The sequence below is a fragment of the Castanea sativa genome, chromosome 10 (genome assembly GCF_040712315.1).
Source record: "Castanea sativa cultivar Marrone di Chiusa Pesio chromosome 10, ASM4071231v1".
NCBI lineage: Eukaryota > Viridiplantae > Streptophyta > Magnoliopsida > Fagales > Fagaceae > Castanea > Castanea sativa.
In genome coordinates this window covers 18800673-18823172 of record NC_134022.1, presented here as the reverse complement: position 1 = coordinate 18823172, position 22500 = coordinate 18800673, and the positions used below count along the sequence as shown (strand labels likewise).

General features: G+C 33.7%; 3 pseudogenes; 1 reads left to right on the top strand and 2 right to left on the bottom strand.

The window, feature by feature from the left end:
* Positions 1-1821, bottom strand: part of LOC142612166 (uncharacterized) — a 10144-nt pseudogene extending 8323 nt beyond the window's left edge.
* A 2264-nt stretch (positions 1822-4085) lies between these two features.
* On the bottom strand, positions 4086-8647 carry LOC142612165 (uncharacterized; annotated as a pseudogene).
* A 13022-nt stretch (positions 8648-21669) lies between these two features.
* The window catches only part of LOC142612164 (uncharacterized), an 8506-nt pseudogene continuing 7675 nt past the window's right edge, over positions 21670-22500 (top strand).

The window sequence follows — 22500 nt, the reverse complement described above, 5'->3', positions numbered from 1 at the left end:
CAAATCTCATTAAACACCACGTTCATGCGTTCAAATTGTTGTTGCATAGCCTGCAAAATGATGGACGACTCCTCCCCTCCTTCCCTATTTGATCTTTCGCCCCTGGAAGACATACTTTTGAAACAACAAAGAATTGTTAGAAATAATTCCTCACAACACTCCCTCACGTGTTTGCACTCAAATTATGTCACTCCCACTCGTGTTTCACTCTTAAATTGGTTTTTTCCCGATATTAGTCTCACACTCTCTTGCCTTTTTCTACTCGTAGCTTCCTCTTTTCAGTTCTGCATTAAACTAATAAACTTGATCAAGAAATTCATCTTGTAGTGTAAAAACAAATACCACGTCAAGAAAATATGATAGAAATAATAAATCAAAGGAAGAGGACAAAAGAAAACGATATTCTGGTCTGAGAGAATTGAAACTACAAAAAAAAAAAAATTTATTTTTTTCTAATTCTTTTCTGTTGTCTTTATTTTTTCTTTTTCTTTTTTTGACCTTTTTTTTTTTTTGGAGCTGGGTGCACGATTTTAACCTAGTGCACTTCAACAAAAACAAAAAAAATAAGAACGATGAATGAAGAACACAAAAGAAACAAGATAGGATGATAGCAGGAAACAAAAGATAAAGGGATAGGAAACTGATTTTAGAACCTGTGCTCTGATACCAAATGATGCGAACCTCAATCGATACGCTTTGAGACCCAACAAAAATATTGGAATATTTACCCAGGAAAGCTAAAATTCATATTTATGATAGAAACCCTGACCCAATGTTTATAATCGAAATGTGAACCAAAGGGATACGTTGACCTTGACCCAATGATTATAAAGAATCACGAACCGAAGTTATAAAGTTTGAACGCCACAAGGAAGAATCCCTAATAAGTTCACAGCTCTTGAAGAACCAAAAGAAAAGCAAAGCCTCACATTTTCTGATTTTTATTCAATAATATAATGAAAAACGTTTACAGACTTCATGGCCTATTTAAGGGCTCCATAAAACTTGACAGACAAGAAAATATATTCTAAAATAACTCCTAATTGATACCTTACCATATCAGGAATCAAATTTGACCTAAAAAACATTAAATGCACCTAAAAACAAGGAAAATACCTAAAAAACGTTCCAAATAATAAAAGCCCTAAATTCAAGTAGATTTGGTCTGAAATAACAGCTCCAGAATAGGAAAAAAATCTCCATTAACTGATATAGAGCTGGAAAGTCAATCAGACATTAATCCACGTCATAAATCACTCTAAATTAAGCCAGATCAGCCCTAAATAATTTGAATTAAATTTATTACACTTTCACCTTCCTTTGGGCCAAGCTTGGAATGTTCTGCGTTAGAATTAGCCCAAATCTCTTGAATCAGCTCATTAAGTGCTTCTTTGATATTCTTGGATCTTGCCCTTGTAATAGGCCCAACTGGAACATGAAATGGATCCTTGAATGCTTATTGATTCTCATCCTTGCTGTAGTGACCTTGCGTAGGACGAGGTCGCCTACATCAAGTCATCTAAGTCTTACCCTCATGTTGTAGTATTTGGCCATCTTCTGCTGATACTTCGTTATCCTGTTAGAAGCTTTGTCTCTTACTTTGTCAAGGCAGTCCAGCTTGATTCGTAACTGGTCATCATTATTTCCTTCGTGGAATGCCTCTCGCCTGATGCTGGCCACTCCCACCTCGACAGGGATTACTGCTTCAGTGCCGTAAGTAAGCCTGAAAGGGGTTTCAGCCGTCGAAGTTCTCGCAGTGATTCTGTAGGCCCATAAGACATTAGGCAATTCTTCTGGCCAAGCACCCTTCGCGTCATCCATCTTGGCTTTGATTATCTTGAGCAGTGTTCGATTTGTCACCTCCGTCTATCCGTTCGCCTGTAGATGCCCTGGGGATGAGAACTGGTTCCTGGTGCCTAGGCCCAAGCAGAAGTCCCTAAAGCCTTGGCTGTCGAACTGCCGCCCATTATCTGATATGATCGTCCTTGGGATCCCGAACCTGAAAATTATATTCTTCCACACAAATCTTCGGATTCGTGCTTTGGTGATGGTCGCTATCGCTTCTGCTTCAACCCATTTTGTGAAGTAATCAATTGCAACCAATAGGAATCTTACCTGACCTTTACTTGGGGGTAGTGGGCCGACGATGTCGATTCCCCATTGTACGAATGGCCACGAGGATGATATCGTCGTCAGTCTTTTTGCTGGAAGTTGTTGGACATTCCCAAATCTCTAACACATGTCACAACTCTTGATGAGTTCCACTGCGTCAACTTGCATAGTTGGCCAGAAATAACCTATTCGAATGACTTTGCTTACCAGGGATCTAGGGCCAGCATGATTTCCACAAATTCCTTCGTGGATTTCTTCCAGGATGTATCTAGCTTCTTCTTCGTCGACACATTTCAAGTAAGGCATGGAATAGCCCCTCTTGTATAAGTTGTCATTTAGGATCGTGAACCTGGTTGCTCTCTGCTTGATCTTCTTGGCCTCCTTGGTGTCCTGAGGGAGGTGTCCGTCTTGGAGGAAAGACACGATCGGTGTCATCCAGCTGTTTACGCCCTGGATTGCAAATGCGGGGACTTCTTCGATTCTAGGGCGTTTTTGGATCTCCATGCTTAGTTCCATGCCTGTTGGCTCTTCCTCTGACGAGGCCATTTTCGCAATCTCGTCGGCTACCACATTCTGGCATCTTGGGATCTGCACGAACTCCAATTTATCAAACTTTTGGGCTAGATGTTTCGTCAACTTGAGGTATTTCTGCATTCTTTCCTCCTTTGCTTCATACTCCTCTTTGATCTGCCCTATTACTAACTTCGAGTCGCTCTGGACGAGCAGGTTTTCGCTCCGAGTGCCTTCCCAAGTCTCAGCCCCGTCAATATTCCTTCGTACTCCGCTTCGTTATTGGTGGCTGGAAACTTCAATTGAACTCCGTACCTGAGCTTTTCTCCGCTAGGGGTAACTATGATGACCCATACTCCCCCCCTCTTTTAAGCTGATGAGCCATCAGTTTGGATTGTCCACTGTCCTGTCTCGTCATTGCGGTCATCATCTTCTAGAAGGGTGAATTCGACAATGAAGTCTGCTAGAGCTTGTGCCTTGATGGCTGTTCTGGGATGGTACTTGATGTCGAACTGGCTGAGTTCGATTGCCCACTGGACCGTTCTTCCTGCTACCTCAAGCTTGTTCATAGACTTCCTGATTGGTTGGTCCGTCATCACCAGGATGGGGATGTGCTTCGAAGTACGGCCGTAGCTTTCGTGAAGCCACTATTAAAGCGAATGCAATCTTCTCAATCCTGGGATACCTGGCTTCAGCTCCTTGGAGGGCTTGACTGACGTAGTAAACTGGGAGCTGCTTCTTGTCCTCCTCTCGAATTAGGGTTGCGCTCACGGCAATTGCTGATGCCGTCAGGTATAAATAAGGATTTTCTCCCTCCTTCGATGGACTTAAGAGGGGTGGATTGCTCAAGTAACATTTGAGTTCCTGAAATGCTGCTTCGCATTCGTCAGTCCAGGTGAAAGCTTGCTTCAAAGTTTTGAAGAAGGGTAAGCATTTATCAGTCGCTTTGGAGACGAACCTATTGAGTGCAGCAATCCTCCCTATGAGCTTTTGGACTTCTTTGGCTGTCTTCGGCGATGTCATGTTGAGTATTGCTTGTACCTTCTCCGGATTTACTTCTATCCCTCTCTGGGACACCATGAATCCCAAGAATTTTCTCGAAGCTACCCCGAAAACACACTTACTAGGATTCAACTTCATCTGATATTTTCTGAGGGTGGCAAACGTCTCTTTCAAGTCGTCCAGATGCGTCAGTTCCTGCTTACTCTTGACGAGCATATCGTCCACATACACCTCCATGTTTCTGCCAATCTGCTTACTGAACATCTTGTTTACTAGCCTTTGGTACGTTGCCCCTGCATTCTTCAGTCCAAAGGGCATCACCCTATAGCAATAGAGCCCTTGGCTCGTGATGAAAGCAGTTTTTTCTTGATCTTCCTCAGCCATCTTTATTTAGTTGTATCCTGAAAAAGCATCCATGAACAACAGTAGCTTACGCCCAGCCGTAGAATCTACCAGCTGGTCTATCCTAAGTAGAGGGAAACTGTCCTCAAATCATCACCTACATCAAAAGGAGACAAATCAGCAACATTAAAGCTGGCACTAACACCATACTCACCTGGTAAGTCAGGCTTGTAGGCATTATCATTGATGCGCTCCACTACTTGAAATGGTCCATCACCCCGTGGTAGGAGTTTTGAACGCCTTTTTTCTGGAAAACGATCCTTCTTGAAGTGCAACCAAACCCAATCTCCTGGTTCAAACACTACCTTCTTGCGTCCCTTGTTGGCTTGATGGACATATTGTTAAGTCCTCCTTTCGATGTTCAGCCGTGCCTTTTCATGAATCATCTTTACAAATTCTGCTTTCTTTTTGCCATCTAAGTTCACACGTTCACTCAAAGGTAAAGAAGTTAAATCCAAAGGTGACAATGGGTTAAAACCATAAACAATTTCAAATGGTGAAAACTTAGATGCAAAATGTATACTTCTATTGTAAGCAAATTCAACATGTGGCAAACAATCTTCCCATGTTTTCAAGTTCTTTTTAATGATAGCACGCAACAAAGAAGAAAAAGTTCTATTTACTACTTCAGTTTGACCATCCGTTTGTGGATGACAAGTAGTAGAAAACAACAACTTGGTTCCCAACTTTCCCCACAAAGTCTTCCAAAAGTAACTCAAAAACTTTTCATCCCTATCAGAAACGATGGTCCTAGGCATACCATGTATCTTGTCAATTTCTTTGAAGAATAAATCAGCTATATGTGATGCATCATCAGTTTGGTGACATGCAATGAAGTGTGCCATCTTGGAAAATCTATCTACCACCACAAAAACTGAATCTCTCCCCCTCGTCGTCCTAGGTAAACTTAAAACAAAATCCATAGAAATATCAGTCCAAGGTTCACTAGGTATTGGCAAAGGGGTGTACAAACCATGGGGTTTCAACTTAAACTTAGCATGTTTACACGTGATACACCTCTCACAGATTCTTTCCACATCACGTTTCATATGAGGCCAAAAAAAATGAGCATGAAAAATTCCTAAAGTCTTAGCTACACCAAAATGACCCATCAAACCACCACCATGAGCTTCTCTCACAAGCAATTCACACAAAGAACACTTAGGCACACACAGTTTATTCTCCCAAAACAAAAATCCATCATGCCTATAAAACTTACCAAATGCCACATTTTCACATGCATTGAAAACATCACCAAAATTAGAATCTTGTGCATACAAATCCTTAATGTATTCAAAGCCAAGCATTTTTGTATCTAAAATGGAAAGTAAAGCATACCTTCGGGACAATGCATCAGCCACCACATTTTCCTTACCTTGCTTGTATCTGATTACATAAGGAAATGTTTCAATGAATTCCACCCACTTGGCATGGCGTTTGTTCAACCTTTGCTGCCCTTTCAAATGCTTCAAAGATTCATGATCTGTGTGAATCACAAATTCCTTTGGCCATAGGTAGTGTTGCCAATTTTCCAAAGCCCTTACCAAGGCATACATCTCCTTATCATAAGTGGGGTAATTTAGGGCTAACCCACCCAACTTTTCACTGAAAAAAGCAACTGGACGGCCTTCTTGCATCAAAATAGCTCCAATACCTATTCCTGAAGCATCACACTCAATTTCAAAAGTTTTAGCAAAGTTAGGTAAAACAAGCAAATGTGCATTAGTTAACTTTTCTTTGATTTGATTAAATACATTTTCTTGTTCTTTCCCCCACTTAAACGGCACATTTTTCTTGATGACTTCAGTAAGAGGGGTGGCTAAGCTACTAAAATCACGCACAAACCGTCTATAGAAACTAGCTAAGTCGTGGAAACTCCTCACTTGGCTGATTGTTGTAGGCATTGGCCACTCTTGGATTGCCTTCACCTTTTCCTCGTCCACCTCAATTCCTCTTTTACTAACAACAAAACCAAGAAACACAAGCTTATCCGTACAAAAGGTGCACTTTTTGAGGTTAGCAAACAATCTTTCTTTCCTTAGAATTTCCAAAACAAATTTCAAATGCATTACATGTTCTTCCAAATTTTTGCTATAAATTAGGATATCATCAAAATACACAACTACAAATCTACCAATAAATGCATGCAAAACATGGTTCATCAAACGCATAAAAGTGCTTGGAGCATTAGTTAAGCCGAAAGGCATCACTAACCACTCATACAAACCATATTTAGTCTTAAAAGCAGTTTTCCATTCATCACCTTCCTTCATCCTAATCTGATGGGAACCACTCTTAAGATCAATTTTTGTAAAGACACAAGAACCATGTAATTCATCCAGGATATCATCTAATCTAGGAATGGGATGACGATATTTTACCGTTATGTTGTTGATGGCTCGGCAGTCAACACACATCCTCCATGTTCCATCCTTCTTAGAAACTAATAACACCGGGACCGCACAAGGACTCATGCTTTCACGCACGTATCCCTTCTCCAATAATTCACCTACTTGCCTCTGAAGTTCCTTGGTCTCCTCGGGATTACTCCTATAAGCAGGTCGGTTTGGAATTGATGCACCAGGTATGAAATCAATTTGATGTTCAATCCCTCGAATTGGAGGTAAACCATGAGGTACCTCTTCGGGAAGGACATCTTCAAATTCCTGCAAAAGAGAAACAACATTGCTCGGCAAAGTTCCGACGAGATCATTAGTACATAAAAGAGCCTTCTTGTATATGAGTACAATAAGGGGCTGGTGTGAAAATAATGCTCTCTTGATCTCACTTTTTTTTGCAATGTAATTGAATTTTTCCTCTCCTGCTCTCATTATGGCCGAAATCATCTCTCTTTCTTTTTCACTCTGATCAATGTTTTTCTCTCCTTTTTTTTCAAACTCTTTTTTTTCAATTTCGGCCTTCCTTTCTTTTTCCTTTTTTTTTTCATTTGATCTTGTAACTTTAATTGGTCCTCCCTGACCTGTTTTGGAGTTAATGGCACAAGAGTAATGGGTTGCCCTTTAAGAGTGAAAGAATACTTATTTGTGAATCCATCATGCTTAACTCTCTGATCATACTGCCATGGTCTTCCCAACAATAAATGGCATGCATGCATGGGAACCACATCACATAGCACCTCATCCTCATATTTGCCAATGGATAATGCCACCAACACTTGTCTTGTCACCTTAATTTCGCCACATTCATTCAGCCACTGAAGCCGGTAAGGTTGAGGATGTTTCAAGGTAGCTAAGACCAATTTTTCCACCAAATAAGTGCTAGCTACGTTTGTGCAACTCCCTCCATCGATAATGACACTGCAAACTTTGTTATTTACAAAGCACCGAGTATGAAACAAGTTCTCCCTTTGGTTACTTTCTTCCTCCTTAACCTGCACATTGAGGACTCGCCTTGTTACCAATAAATCTCCAGCCACAGCATTTTGCTCATCATCGGCATCCTCCAAAGATGGCATGTCAACATTTTCTACTTCTTCCTCATTCTTCGACTCAAGCTCGCCTTGAGCATTTATCACCATCACCCTTTTGTTTACACACTGGCTAGCTATGTGTCCCCGCCCCTGACATTTAAAACACTTAATATCACGGGTTTTAGAACTCGAAGCCTCAGTGTTACCTAAAGTAGTGGCGGTCTTTGAGTTGGCACTTTTAGATGGTTCAAATTTTGGCTTATTTTGCAGCTGCTCGTCCCTTTTTGGAGCTGTCTTCCACTGACTGGTCATAGGTTGTCCCCTCCTAGCCAATCCCTTCCGTTTAAATTGCTCCTCCACCTTTATGGCTTAATGCACCATATCCGTCAATTCAACATAGTGCTGCATCTCAACTATATTCGCAATCTCATGAATTAAACCGTGCAAGAACCTAGCCATTGTGGCTTCCCGGTCCTCTTCTACATTAGCCTGGACCATAGCTACCTCCATCTCCTTGTAATACTCATCCACACTCTTGGAACCTTGAGTTAACCTTTGCAACTTTTGATACAATTCCCTATAATAGTGATTGGGTACAAAACGCTTCCTCATAAGCATTTTCATCTCCTCCCAAGTGTCCACGGGTGGCTCTCTATTCCTCCTCCTATTAATCAATAATTGATCCCACCACACAATGGCATAATAGGTAAATTCAATTGCAACCAACTTAACCTTCTTCATCTCTGAATAGTTGTGACAATCAAACACCATCTCCATTTTAGTTTCCCACTCCAAATAAACTTCAGGATCATTTTTGCCTTGAAAAGATGGGATTTTAATCTTTATGTTTCCTAAATCATTATCCCTCCTAGGCCTACCCATCCTAGCTTCTCTATTCCCATACCCACACTCAAACCTGCCTCAGTTCACATATGGCTCATCAACCTCTTCCGACTCCGCCTCTTCCTCAACATTTCGCCATGGAACACGCCCACCTTGCTACCTATTGTGGATGTCATGTTGCTGGCCTCTAGGAGTTCCCGCTTCTACCCTATCCAATCTCTCATGAATAGGTTCAATTTCAGCCCTCAACATATGCCTCATCTCCCCTAGCAGTGCTTGCATTTGGAGGTTCTGATCTATTGGTTGTCGAAGTTCTTCGGTTGTGTCTTCTTCTTGATTGTTGGCCATGTTTAAAATGTGCAAAACAAGGTTAGAATCCTCACAGGCCCTCCCTCACGTGTTTCACTCAAGAATTGATACACTCGCACTCGTGTTTTCACTCTAAACGGCTATTGCCCTCTTATGGTCTCATACACTGTTGCCTTTTTCCACTCTTTTGTGTCTTCTTTAGTTCTTAATCGAACTTCAAGAAACTAATTCAAAATAATCCAGCAGTAATTTAAAATGATAAACAACCAAAACTCATCAAAAAGGTCAAGAACTTGAATAAGGTGAGGAACAAGATTGAGAAATTTTCTTTTCTTTTTTTTCGTTTTTTTTTTTTTTTTTTTTTTTTTTGAGTAAGGAACAGGAAATAGAATGAAAATAAAAGATAGGCAAACTTATCTTAGAACCAAAGCTCTGATACCAAATGATATGAACCTCACCAACAATTGTGATGAAACCCGATAACAATGATGGTTTGGAACCCCAAGATCGTTAGACAAGATTTGTTGAGCCTTGACCCGTCATCTAATCAGATGAAACACCAAGATTACGTTGGATTGAAAACGCCACACCAAGAATTCCTAAGAAACTCTCAAGAATCAAAGTGATAAGTTTGGTTATTTGAACGCCACAAGATTAACTTGATAAGTTCAAGAGTTCTTTTAAGAACCAAGAGGAACACAAGACCTCATAAGGAGAATAGTTTTTCTGAAAACCAAAAATTGATTTTTAAAATTCGTACTACCCATCTATATACCTGGAACAACCCTCCAAGAATAGGCAAGTCATAATTACAGCTTTGAAAACAGCACAAAAATTAACCAAAACAAGTTCCCACATTTTTTTTTTTGGATTCTTGGACTTTTAAAGGCAGTCAAACAAGCTAAATTACTAGATTTAATGTATTTTAATTTGCCTCTTCAAGTGCTTTGATGACATGGACTAAGCCTTGATTATTATCTGAGCCCATCTTGGTCTTTTCAGAATCAGCACAATTCTCTTGGACTAGCCCATTTAGTGCTTCCTTGAAACGTTTAGCTCTAAGTTTTGTAATTGAGCCACTAGGAAGTGACAAAGGGTCATGTGCAAATTTAACTTCATTTCCACGTGTATGATCAGCATGACCAGCTCCTTGATTTGCATCAACATTTGACATACATGATAAGGGAGATGGTATTAGGTGAGACGGGCGTATAAGCCCATGTCTCACCCAAGATTTTTTTTCCCTCTTTGAAACTCAATTTTCCAAAAAAAGAAAAAAGATATTCAGTATTTTTCGGCAAATACGAATTTGTTATAAATGTCAAAAAAAAATTTGGGCCCTTGGTGAGAGTGTAAGCTTCTTCAAAAGAGTAATACGAGACTGTTGCGCTGTCAGTGACAAACTAAGTTGTCACGTTGACTGTTATAATGGTTATTATTGATCAAGTTCGTGGGCTGGGCTAGCCCGACATGGTCTAAGTTTTTGCATCCCATTCAATTTAGGTCACATGTACTTATAGTTCAATTTTCAGATTCAAGTCGTCTTGTACATGTGATTATCGTGTTTGAGTGGATCTGGGCATTACTTATCAATTTATATCTTATTTTAAGGTATAATGTTATTTTCTTTTTCTTTTTTATTTTTTAGTGGTAGCAAAAAAATAAACTATGTTTTTTTTATATTTTATATATATAATTTATATTTTAAGAATCTAATTTATAAGTAGATAAATAAATTTGAAAATCAATGGGAAAGTGACCCTATTTTTTAGGCAATTTTTTAGTGGAAATTAGGGTTGTATTTTTACCAGATTGTCATTTAGTTTTGTCTCTACTTAAATATAGGAATGCAAGGGTATTTTAAAACAAAAAAAAATCCGGATTCTCCTTTAATTTTTTTTTTATATATTTAGATTTTTTTTTATAGGATATTCAGATTTTTTTTTGGATAAATGTCGAGTGATTAACTTATTTTTCCATTTAAAAAAAAAAACAATAAACGTATAGTTAGAAAATATTTTGTACACAATATTTTAGTACAAGTTAGACATGTATTTTTACCAAACTATCTTTTAGTTTTGTCTCCACTTAAACCTAGGGGTGTAGGGGTATTTTGGAACAAAATAAATCCGGTCCAAACAGGAGCAGCCGCTTAAAGGGTTTCCCCTGTTTGGACCGGATTTTTTTTTTGGTTCCAAAATACTCCTATTTTCCTAGATTTAAGTAAAGGCAACACTAAAGGACAACAAAGTAAAAATACATCTTTAACTCTCACTAAAATATTGCCTATAAAATATTATCACTCTCCTACTAACCCACTTATTCAGAAGTAAACTTCGCTTTTAAACTTTTCTCTTTCTTTATTTTTTTTATTGGTCGAAAAGATTTCTTTTTTTTTTTTAAACCCACGTTAAAAAGTTAAAAGTTAAAACCCTACATTCATTCCCTTACTTTTTTTATTTTTATTTTTTAGAAATACTAAATCTACAACATTTTCACTACATTGCCTATAAAAAAGATAAATTAAAAAAAGAAAATTTGAAGAAAGGGATATGAGAGTTCACAACATTTTCACATAATACTCACACACCCCTAGGTTTTTTTGTGATTGAAAAATGTAGTAATCTCAAATTAGATTAAATACTCTAAATTAACCCTTATCCAAAAAATAGAAGAGCCTCTGGGCACATGTGTGAGTGTGTGCTCAGAGGCTAGTATAGATAAGGAGTTTCTCATGTTTGGACTGGATTTTTTTTTTTTTATATTCCAAAAGACCCCTATAACCTACGTCTAAGTAGGGGCAAAACTTGGTAAAAATACTTCTTTAACTCCCACTAAATTATTGCCTACAAAAGAGGACCGCTTTTCTGATGGTTTTCAAATTGCTTTATCCATTTATAAAAAAATTAAAATTAAAATTAAATTCAAACACACGTATAACACTCATCATACTCCTAGATATTTTTGTAATTGAAAAACATAGCAATCTCAATTTATTTGTATATATCTGTATATATTAAGAGAATTCAGAAAGTTAGTTATTACTTTTTTCTGTCAAAAATACCCCTAAATTAATTAACTAACAATTTAAAAATTGGGTTAAAATAGTAATATGGCAAAAGAAAGTTAGTTATTGCTTTTTTATTGTCAAAAATACTCCTACCTAAAACTTAAAAATAGGGTTAAAATAGTAAATTGACAAAAATTCCTACTTTTTGCTTCTAATAAATTTCTGCTTCTAATAAATTCATACTTTTACGTTGATTTAAATTCTCACATCTACTCACTAACTCCCTACATAATAGGATCACTCTTTTGTTAATTTTAAAACTCCTCAAATCCACAAAACTCACCCCACGTATTCATCACACCCTTAAATTTTTTTTTTTTTTTTTTTTGTGATTGGAAAATGTAGAAATTTCAAATTATAATAAATGTAAATTATTAATCTTTACCCAAAAAATAGAACAGTCTTTGAGAACGCGCGAGAGCACGTGCTCAGAGGCTAATAATGGATATAAATTATTAACTTTTACCAAAAAAATAGAAAAGCCTACGAACACGCACGTGAGCTCGTGTTCAGAGGCTAGTATATTATAGTTAATATACCCGTGACAGTACATCATAATTAAATTTAATGATAGGATAATACTTTGTCTAAGGAATGTGAAAGAAAATAACGAGATTGTGAAATAAAATAATGAGACAATTGTTCTTATACTTGTATATTCCCCGTGATTTTATATATCTATACTACTATTTAAGAGGCTTCTCCTGTTTAGATTCCACATTTTGGATGCCTAAAGTACCTTCATCATATCCACTTACAAGTTTTCAACTAACAAGGATCAATATGTAAATTAAAACTCCTACACTTTAAAACCCACAAACTCACGTACGCTTTGCAGTTTCTGTCTCACTTTCTATCTCTCATTCTTCTTCAGATTGAAGACATTTATTTTAGCTCTACATCCTCCTTTCTTTTTCTTCAGATTAAAGATATTTATTGTCAGAGGCTTCAACAAATTTTCAGGTTCTATCTTTGCAAGTTCCTCTTTGCTTTCTTTTCTTTGGTTTATAATTGACTTTCTTTGAGCTTTACTTTTTTCTTTTTCTTTTTAATATGTATCACGTTAACTCTCTTTTTATTTCTTTTTCTTTTAAATGTAATTTTGAAATGAATGGTTCCTTTATATACTTTACCACTGTACTTCTTAATGAATTGTTATTTCATGTTGTAGGTATTGTAATCCAAAGACATAGCTACCTTATGCCACAAAAGAAGTATTCAACCAACAAATTTTCAGATTTTATCTTTTGCAAGTTTCTCTTTGTTTTCTTTTCTTTGGTTTATGATTGACTTTCTTTGAGCTCTACTTTCTTTTTCTTTTCTTTTTGTTATATGTATCACGTTAACTCTCTCTCTCTCTCTCTCTCTCTCTCTCTCTCTCTCTCTCTCTCTTTAAATGTAATTTTGAAATTTTGAATTGAAATAAAAATAGTTACTACAATACTCCCTGATTAATGATCAAAATATAAATGATTTCCTTCTATTTCCTCACTTCTTCTTCTTCTTTTTTCCTTCTTCGTATTTTTTTTTCTTTTTAAGAATTTTTTTTTTTTTACCATCATTGTATATGTTTTTGGCATTAAATTTTTTTTATTTAGTTATTTATTTAAATAGTTGATGATGTGGTGATTAGATTTTAAAGAATCCATGAAAGAGTTAAATTCTAAAAAATCTTTATCTTCTATTTCCTCACCTTTTTTTTTTTCCTTCTTCATATTTTTTTTTCTTCTTAAGAAATTTTATTTTTATTTTTATTTTTTTACCATCATTGTATATGTTTTTGGTGTTAAAGTTTTTTAGTTTTTTTTTTACCATCATTGTATATGTTTTTGGCGTTAAATTTTTTTTTATTTAGTTATTTATTTAAGTAGTTGATGATGTGGTGATTAGATTTTAAAGAGTCCATGATAGAGTTAAATTCTAAAAAATCTTTATCTTCTATTTCCTCACCTTTTTTTTTTTCCTTCTACGTTTTTTTTTTTCTTTTTAAGAATTTTTTTTACCATCATTGTATATGTTTTTGGCGTTAAACTTTTTTTTTATTTAGTTATTTATTTAAATAGTTGATGATGTGGTGACTAGATTTTAAAGAGTCCATGATAGAGTTAAATTCTAACTTTGGTTTGTTGATTAAAATTTTTTTTTTATTTAAAATACTTAGTTTAACCCTAATTCTTTTATCTCTCTTAGGTTCACGTACGCACAAATTTTTTGGATTGCATTGAGGAGTCATTGGAATGGAATACTAGATAAGTTCAGGTGAGAGACTTTACAAGAATTATTATATGTATTAAACCTCACATAAAGTGGTTGTTATCTAAGAAATTGTTGTAAAAAAATTTCTTTTGTAATAGAAACTATATTTATCATTTGTATAATTCTATGTCAAATTCAATTTAAATTTTTTTTTCCATAAGTATTAACTTACTACTTCATAAAAAATGTTACGTACCTTTTTCTCAGTTTTAAAGGTTGTTGATGTTATTGATATATTTGAAATTTAAACTATTTTTAACTTTTGTTATGTATGTGTAGTAAGTGGCTAACTTTTAGGACTAAAAAACTAAATTTTTGGATTAAACAAAAATTGATAAATGTTATTAATCCTGACCTCTAGGAAGTAGGAACTGTGAAGAATATTTCCTACCACAATAATGCCACCAATGGTAGAGATTAAGGGATTCTTCACAGTAATAGAATGATGTTGTTGGGGTCAAAATAGTTCTTGGCTTTTTACTTTTGCTATGAAATGAGTGTTTTTTTTTTTCCAGTATTTGGTTTATATTTGGTTTTCTTACTTTGTTATCATTATCATTTCCATATCATTATCTTATCTTATTTTTTCTTTAATTTTTTAATATTTTCTTTACTTTTATTTGGTTAGTTTGATGAGTGTTTAATATTTTCTCTAATTAATGAGTCTTTTTTAAAAAGTGGGAATGATAAATATTTTTTTCTTTTTTGTGGTCATCGGATTTGACTAATTATTTTAGTATATGTGTTGTGCTCTCTTTTCCTCCTATTATCTATACTACTATTTAAGGGGCTGTACCTGTTTGGACTAGATTTTTTTTTGTTCCAAAATACCGCCAACACTCCTAAATTTAAGTAGAGATAAAACTTAATGATAGACAAGTAAAAATACATGTCTAACTTGCACTAAACGTTGCTTACAAAATAGGAACACTTTCTGTTCAAGGTATTTGAAATGCTCCAACACCTAATCTCACGTTTTCAAAACAAAAAAAAAAATCACTCTTTTTTTACCTTTAATAAGTCTATACTTTTTATTAAATAACAAAAAAACTGCTCCCCTTATCTGAATATGTAAAAATAATAATTATAAAAACCTGCTCCCAGTTAAAAATGTAATTAATTTTTTAAAACATCATGCAGTTTGCTTTATTCTACGGATGTATCATTTCATGGTGGCCAAAACCCACAAACTCACGTACGCTTTGTAGTTTCTATCCACTTTCTATATCTCATTCTTCTACAGATTAAAGATATTTAGTTTAGTTCTACATCCTCCTTTCTTTTTCTTCAGATTAAAGACATTTCTTGTGATGAGCATCAACAAGCATTCAAAGATCCATTGCATGTTCCAGTTGAGCCTATTACAAGAGCAAGATCCAAGAAGATCAAAAAAACACTTAATGGGCTGATTCAAGATATTTGGGCTGATTCTAACGCAGGGCATTCCAAGCTTGGCCCAAAGGAAGGTGAAGGCGTAATAAATTTAATCCAAGCTATTGAGGGCTGATCTGGCTTAATTGGGAGTGATTTATGGCGTGGATTAATGGCTGATTGACTTTCCAACTCTATATCAGTTAATGAAGATTTTTTTCTATTCTGGAGCTACTATTTCAAATCAAACCTACCTGAATTTAGGGCTTTTAGTATTTAGAACTTTTTTTAGCTATTTTCCTTATTTTTAGGTGCATTTAATGCTTTTTAGGTCAAATTTGATTCCTGATATGGTTAGGTATCAATTAGGAGTTATTTTATAATATATTTTTTTGTCTATCAAGTTTTATGGAGCCCTTAAATAGGTCATTAAGTATGTAAACGTTTTTTTTATATATTATTGAATAAAAATTAGAAAATGTGAGGCTTTGCTCTTCTTTTGGTTCTTCAGGAACTGTGAACTTATCAAGGATTCTTTCTTGTGGCGTTCAAACCTTATACCTTCAGTTCGTGATTCATTATAATCATTGGGTCAAGGTGTCATACTTATATCTTTGGTTCGCGTTTCGATTATAAATGTTGGGTCAGGATTTTTATCAAAATTTGAATTTTAGTTTTCCTAGGCAAGTATTCCAATATTTTTGTTGGGTCTCAAAGCGTGTTGATTGAGGTTCGCATCATATTGTCAGAGGTTCCAACAAATTTTCAGGTTCTATCTTTTGCAAGTTCCTCTTTGTTTTATTTTCTTTGGTTTATGATTGACTTTCTTTGAGCTCTACTTTTTATTTTTATTTTTTTTATGTATCATGTTAACTCTCTTTTTTTAAAATGTAATTTTCTATATTTTTTATATTTTGATCATTAACTCTCTTTTTTCTTTTTCTTTTTTCCATATTTTTCACGTTAACTATTTTTTTAAAATGAACAAGGCCCGAAAGAAGCATTCAACCAACAAATTTTCAGGTTCTATCTTTTGCAAGTTCCTTTTTGTTTTCTTTTCTTTGGTTTATGAATGACTTTCTTTGTGTTCTACTTTATATATATATATATATATATATTACATTAACTCTCTTTTTTTTTTTTTAAGAAATTTTTTTTACCATCATTGTATATGTTTTTGGCGTTAATTTTTTTTATTTAGTTATTTATTTAAATAGTTGATGATGTGGTGATTAGATTTTAAAGAGTCCATGATAGAGTTAAATTCTAAAAAATCTTTATCCTCTATTTCCTCACTTCTTTTTTTCTTTTCTTTTTTCCTTCTTCGTATTTTTTTTTTTCTTTTTAAGAATTTTTTTTTACCATCATTTTATATGTTTTTGGCCTTAAAGTTATTTATTTATTTATTTATTTATTTTTACCATCATTGTATATGTTTTTGGCGTTAAATTTTATTTTTTTATTTAGTTATTTATTTAAATAGTTGATGATGTGGTGATTAGATTTTAAAGAGTCCATGATAGTGTTGAATTCTAAAAAATCTTTATCTTCTATTTCCTCACTTCTTTTTTCTTTTTTTTCCTTCTACGTATTTTTTTTTCTTTTTAAGAATTTTTTTTTTTTACTATGATTGTATATGTTTTTGGCGTTAAAGTGGCTAACTATTATTGATCCTTTTACCGTAAAATAAATATATTTGTAATTTAAACTCTTTTTCACTTTTGTTATGGATGTGTAGTAAGTGGCTAACTTTTAGGATTAAAACAGTACATGTAGTTTTTAAACTTTGAATTTGAAAAAGAAAAGGGGTGGTCGAGTAGTTTTTAAACGTGGAATAGAAAGTGAGATTTTTTTTAATAGTACATGGATAGAACATGAGATTTTTTTAAACGTGTAGTTTTTCTTTTTTTGATAAACTTTTAAATAAGGATAGGGTCACACCAATTTTCCACTTTAATCTTTTAAATTTCCCTAAAATTTTGCCTTTTATTTTCTTTCAAAATCAAATATGTTAGTGCCTTTATATAAGGACATGGATGGAGAAGTTATAGTAGTGGTTTTATAGTAGGAGTCTTTTTTTTCCAAAATATGGAAGAGATTTAAAAGAAAAAAAGAAGAAGAAGAGGAAAACGTGACTTAAAAAAAAAAAAAAAAGTGGTCGGGTAGTTCTTAAACGTGGGATAGAAAGTGTGAATTTTTTAAATAGTACATGGATAGAATATGAGATTTTTTTAAACATATAGTTTTTCATTTTTTGATAAACTTTTATATAAGGATAGGGTCACACCAATTCCCCACCTTAATCTTTTAAATTTCCCTAAAATTTAGCCATTTATTTTCTTTCAAAATCAAATATGTTAGTGCCTAAATATAAGGATATGGATGGAGAAGTTATAGTAAGAGTTTTTTTTTTCCCAAAATATGGAAGAGATTTAAAAGAAAAAAAAAAAGAGGAAAACATGTATTTGAAAAAAAAAAAAAAGTGTACAGATGAATAAGGAAAACTACCTGACCACCTTTATCCTTTTGTGACTTAAAAAAAGATTTATCCTTTTTTCTTTTATTTTCTATTATATTTCTTTTTCAGGTTTTTTATTTTTTTATTTTTATTTTTTTAAAATTTCTGTACAGATGAAGGTGTTTACATATTATGGGGATTGCATTTTTCACGTCGTAGTGGTTATGAAAAAATGGGAAATTATTTTGTGAGAATTAAATAATAATAAAAAAGCAATCGGCAATTTTTTCTAAATCAAGAATATTTTTTTGGATAATATAATATATTGGCAAGCGGAATTTGAATTTGAATGATTATTTTTTAACGATAATTTGATAATTGGAAAGATTGATTTGAACATTGAACATCTCCATTAAAATAGAATTATTGATGTACGTTACCGTGGGATAAATATAAGGTATTTTTAAACTTTGAATTTGAAAAAAAAAAAAATGTGGCCAGGTTGGGTTTTTTTTTATCGAACGTGGGATAATTTTATGTTTTTTTTTTTCTCAAAATAGGGTTTTTTTTTTTGGATAAAATGTACGACATAAAAAATGTTACGTACCTTTTTCTCAGTTTTAAAGGTTGTTGATATATTAAATTCTTTTTAACTTTTGTTATGGATGTGTAGTAAGTGGTTAACTTTTAGGACTAAAAAACTAAATTTTTGGATTAAATAAAAATTGATAAATGTTATTAAATTTTTTTTAAAAAAGAACAACAAAGCCAAAAATAATCTGTATCGCCTGCCATAAAATTTGAAATTTAAGCTTTTATTTGAAAAAAAGAACAACATCAACAACACCAAAAAGGGGGGAACAAAAAACGTGGATTTGTAGTTACTAAATTTTAGGACCTTTCCAAGAGCATTTCCTTTAACATAAATCTTATTAATTTACTACTCCATAAAAAATATTACGTACCTTATAAAAAGCAATAACGTATTGATAATGATAGTTTGTCAATTTAAAACTCATTGGATACTCAGCTATTGTAAAAATAAGTAGAAGCATCCAAATCTCATTCCAAAAAATGCAAGCTATGTATTAGTATGTCCCACGTAATTAAGGGTACTTTAGTAAAGAAGAGATTAAAAAAGATTTTACGTAAAACAACAATATTTTTCTTTTCAACCTTCGGCACTGCTTTGCATATTTGTTTGATATTATATTTATATCCAGTAAAGTGAGAAACTAAATGTACATTCAAATCCTATAAATACCCTTAAACACTTTCATCTTCCTCATCACCTCCACAACTCTCAACTTCTAAATTCACTAAGCCACTTCTTCTCTCTCTTACACTTACACACAAAGTTACAAACAGACACATTTTTTTCTCATCCAAATTAACCAAAATGGCATGATTTTGTTTTAAAGTGTGTCAAATGAGTACGGCAAATTTAATCTAATTTTAACTATAAATGAGTTTGTGAAATAAAATAAACATTTTCTAAATTATATTTTCGTCATATTGATCTAACAATTCATAACCTAAATTTAAATATATTCTCAAAACTTCTACCTAAAATAATAATTTTAAGAAGTGTAACTTATTTCTCCTATTTTACTAAAAATTTATTACAATTACAATAAAATTTATTACAATTACACATATTATTACAATTCTTACATGTGATTAATTTGTTCAAAATTAGTTCACTTTATTGAGGTTTTAATACACCCTATTTGTGACAAGGAAAAAACTATTGACTATTGTGTATGTCTGTGCAACAACCACTATAAATTTAATTTAATTATATGTAGAAATGAGTTCGCAAAATACAGTGATGGTGAATACCGATGACATAGAATGTCGTCAAGAACGATGGAGATATTATGCTCGCTTGAGAATACAAAGAGAAGACAATGAAAGCAGAAATATTCGATTGGCAAGAAATTGTGCCAATTACGCAAGACAAAGACAACAAACTTTGCGTGGTGATCACATTTTAGTGGGAGGCCCAGCAAATTTGAATGAAGAAGATGTTGTACATTCTAATTCAACATCAACAAACCCATCACTAATACCACCTAATCACGAGGCTAGATGAAGTCGTCGTCTTACACATATCCATAACTTGGCATGCAATATGCCAGTTGAGCATAGGGTTATGCAAGAAGTCAGTGAGATTATAGTTTTTGGCTTGGAATCTTATTATTTTGAGAAAATCCATAGTTTTTGGCATGTTAGTTTTATGTCAATGTATACAAATTACTAAGTTAATGTTTATAATATTAAATTTAGGTCTCCCTCCAACCTATCCAACTATAATGGCAAATTACTTTGAGGCTAGACCAAGTCATATAAATTCTGATGTTAATAGTGGTAAGTTTTATATAATATATTTATAAAGCTTTTACCATTATTTTTTATATATAATTACACCAATTGAGCATTTTATATAATTTCATTGCAATTACAGAAAGAATTGAAGGAGTTGAAAATATTGTTGAGCAAAACCAAGGGGATGCCTACAGAGAATAAGGTTTATTACTCAATGTCACAATGTTTATTTTTAATTTCATGTTTATATCATTCTATAGAGCTTTCACCATTATTTTCTATATATAATTACAACAATTAAGCATTTTCTATAATTACATTGCAGCTATAGAAAGAACTCAAGAAGTTGAAAATATAAATTATCAAAATCATGGGGATGGCTACAAAGAAGAAGGTTCGTCTCTCAATGTCACCATTTTCATTTCAATTTACATGTTTATCATTATCAATTTTATTAATTGTTAACAAGCTGCATATTCAAAAAATTATTAATATTTTGCTTATTTCACAACATAATATTTGGTACAATTTTAATATTTTCTTTCACAACTATCATAACACTCTTTACCACTAATTTTTTCCTCAAAATTAAAATTAGGTATTGACAACAGATTTGATGGTACTGCACATGTAATAAATTGTATGCGAGGTAGATACAATTGTACAAAGGATTTTAAAGAAGGTATAGAGACCATTAGGTACCAACTACCACAACCAAAGACATGTCACTTTTGTAATGCCCATTTGTTCCATCGAGAGACATCCTCGATGTGTTGCAAGGATGGAAAAATATCCTTACCCAATATACCAATTTGTCCTGAATTTACAGAGCTCATTTGTGAGCAAACACCATGGGGTAGACATTTCAGGCAATATATACGGTTTTACAACATGTTTGCATTTACCTCAATGGGTGTGTATGTGGATGAAAGCGTGGCCTCGAATAGTCGAGGAATATATACATTTCATGCCTAAGGTGCCATCTATCATAGAATTGGTAGCCTTTTACCACATACACCTCTAAGTGTGCGGCATCTACAATTGTATATCTACGACACTGATCTTGAAATACAATGCAGAATGTCTCAATCTGTAAAAGCTCATGCAGATATTGTGCGACTTATTCAAAGGATCTCAGACATGCACAACCCATTTGTGGAGAAATTTCGTCAACTATCTCGAAGTCCAAATTTACATCAATGTAAACTCCTCATTAAAGAACAACCTCTAAACCAACCTCAATATTGCCTCCTAGTGCTTCCCAAGTGGCAGCTATTATTTTAGAAGGAGAAGAAGCCGGTCATTTAAGTGGCAGAGAAGTTTTGGTTCAAATGTTTGGTGGTAATTTGATTAATGTTCAAGATACATCAGGATTTTATGATCCATTGCAGTATCCAATACTTTTTCCATTTGGAACATATGGATGAGATATCAACACACGCAACGCTAATAGAAATAAGTGTCATGTCGCGATTATTATTCATACATCTTTCAGGTAACAGTTTTATTATTTTCAATCTATTACTTCAAAATGCTGCTTACATTATAAAATAACTGACCTTACATCTATTTTTACTAATGTCGAAGATTCGCGGTGATGCTCTATCAATGATTTGGTTTGGAGGACACCTTTCACAACAGTATGTTGTTGATAATTATGTAAAAATTGAAATACACAAGCTTAGGTGGTTTGAGCACAATCAAGATTCTATTAGGGCATATCTGTACCAAGGCCTACAAGATGCTTTCAATGAAGGAGAGAGTGATAATGGTAATGTAAACTTTACATTTGAAATTTACATTACTTTATTAACGGCGAATTTGTATCAATATTTATTAATGGCCCAACTTTGTCATCTTATATTTAGGAAATGTTGGACCTAGAACCATTCTACCTTCATCATTTGTGGTAAGCCTGCGCGATATGATCCAACGATTTCAAGATGCAATGTCTTTGGTTCAAAAGTTTTGATGCGAACCTCAATCGACACGCTTTGAGACCCAACAAAAATATTGGAATATTTACCCAGGAAAGCTAAAATTCAGATTTATGATAGAAACCCTGACCCAACGTTTATAATCGAAACGCGAACCAAAGGTATAAGTTGACCTTGACCCAATGATTATAAAGAATCACGAACCAAAGGTATAAAGTTTGAACGCCACAAGGAAGAATCCTTGATAAGTTCACAGTTCTTGAAGAACCAAAAGAGAGCAAAGCCTCACATTTTCTGATTTCTATTCAATAATATTATGAATAACGTTTACAAACTTCAGAGCCTATTTAAGGGCTCCATAAAACTTGACAGACAAGAAAATATATTCCAAAATAACTCCTAATTGATACCTTACCATACCAGGAATCAAATTTGACCTAAAAAGCATTAAATGCACCTAAAAATAAGGAAA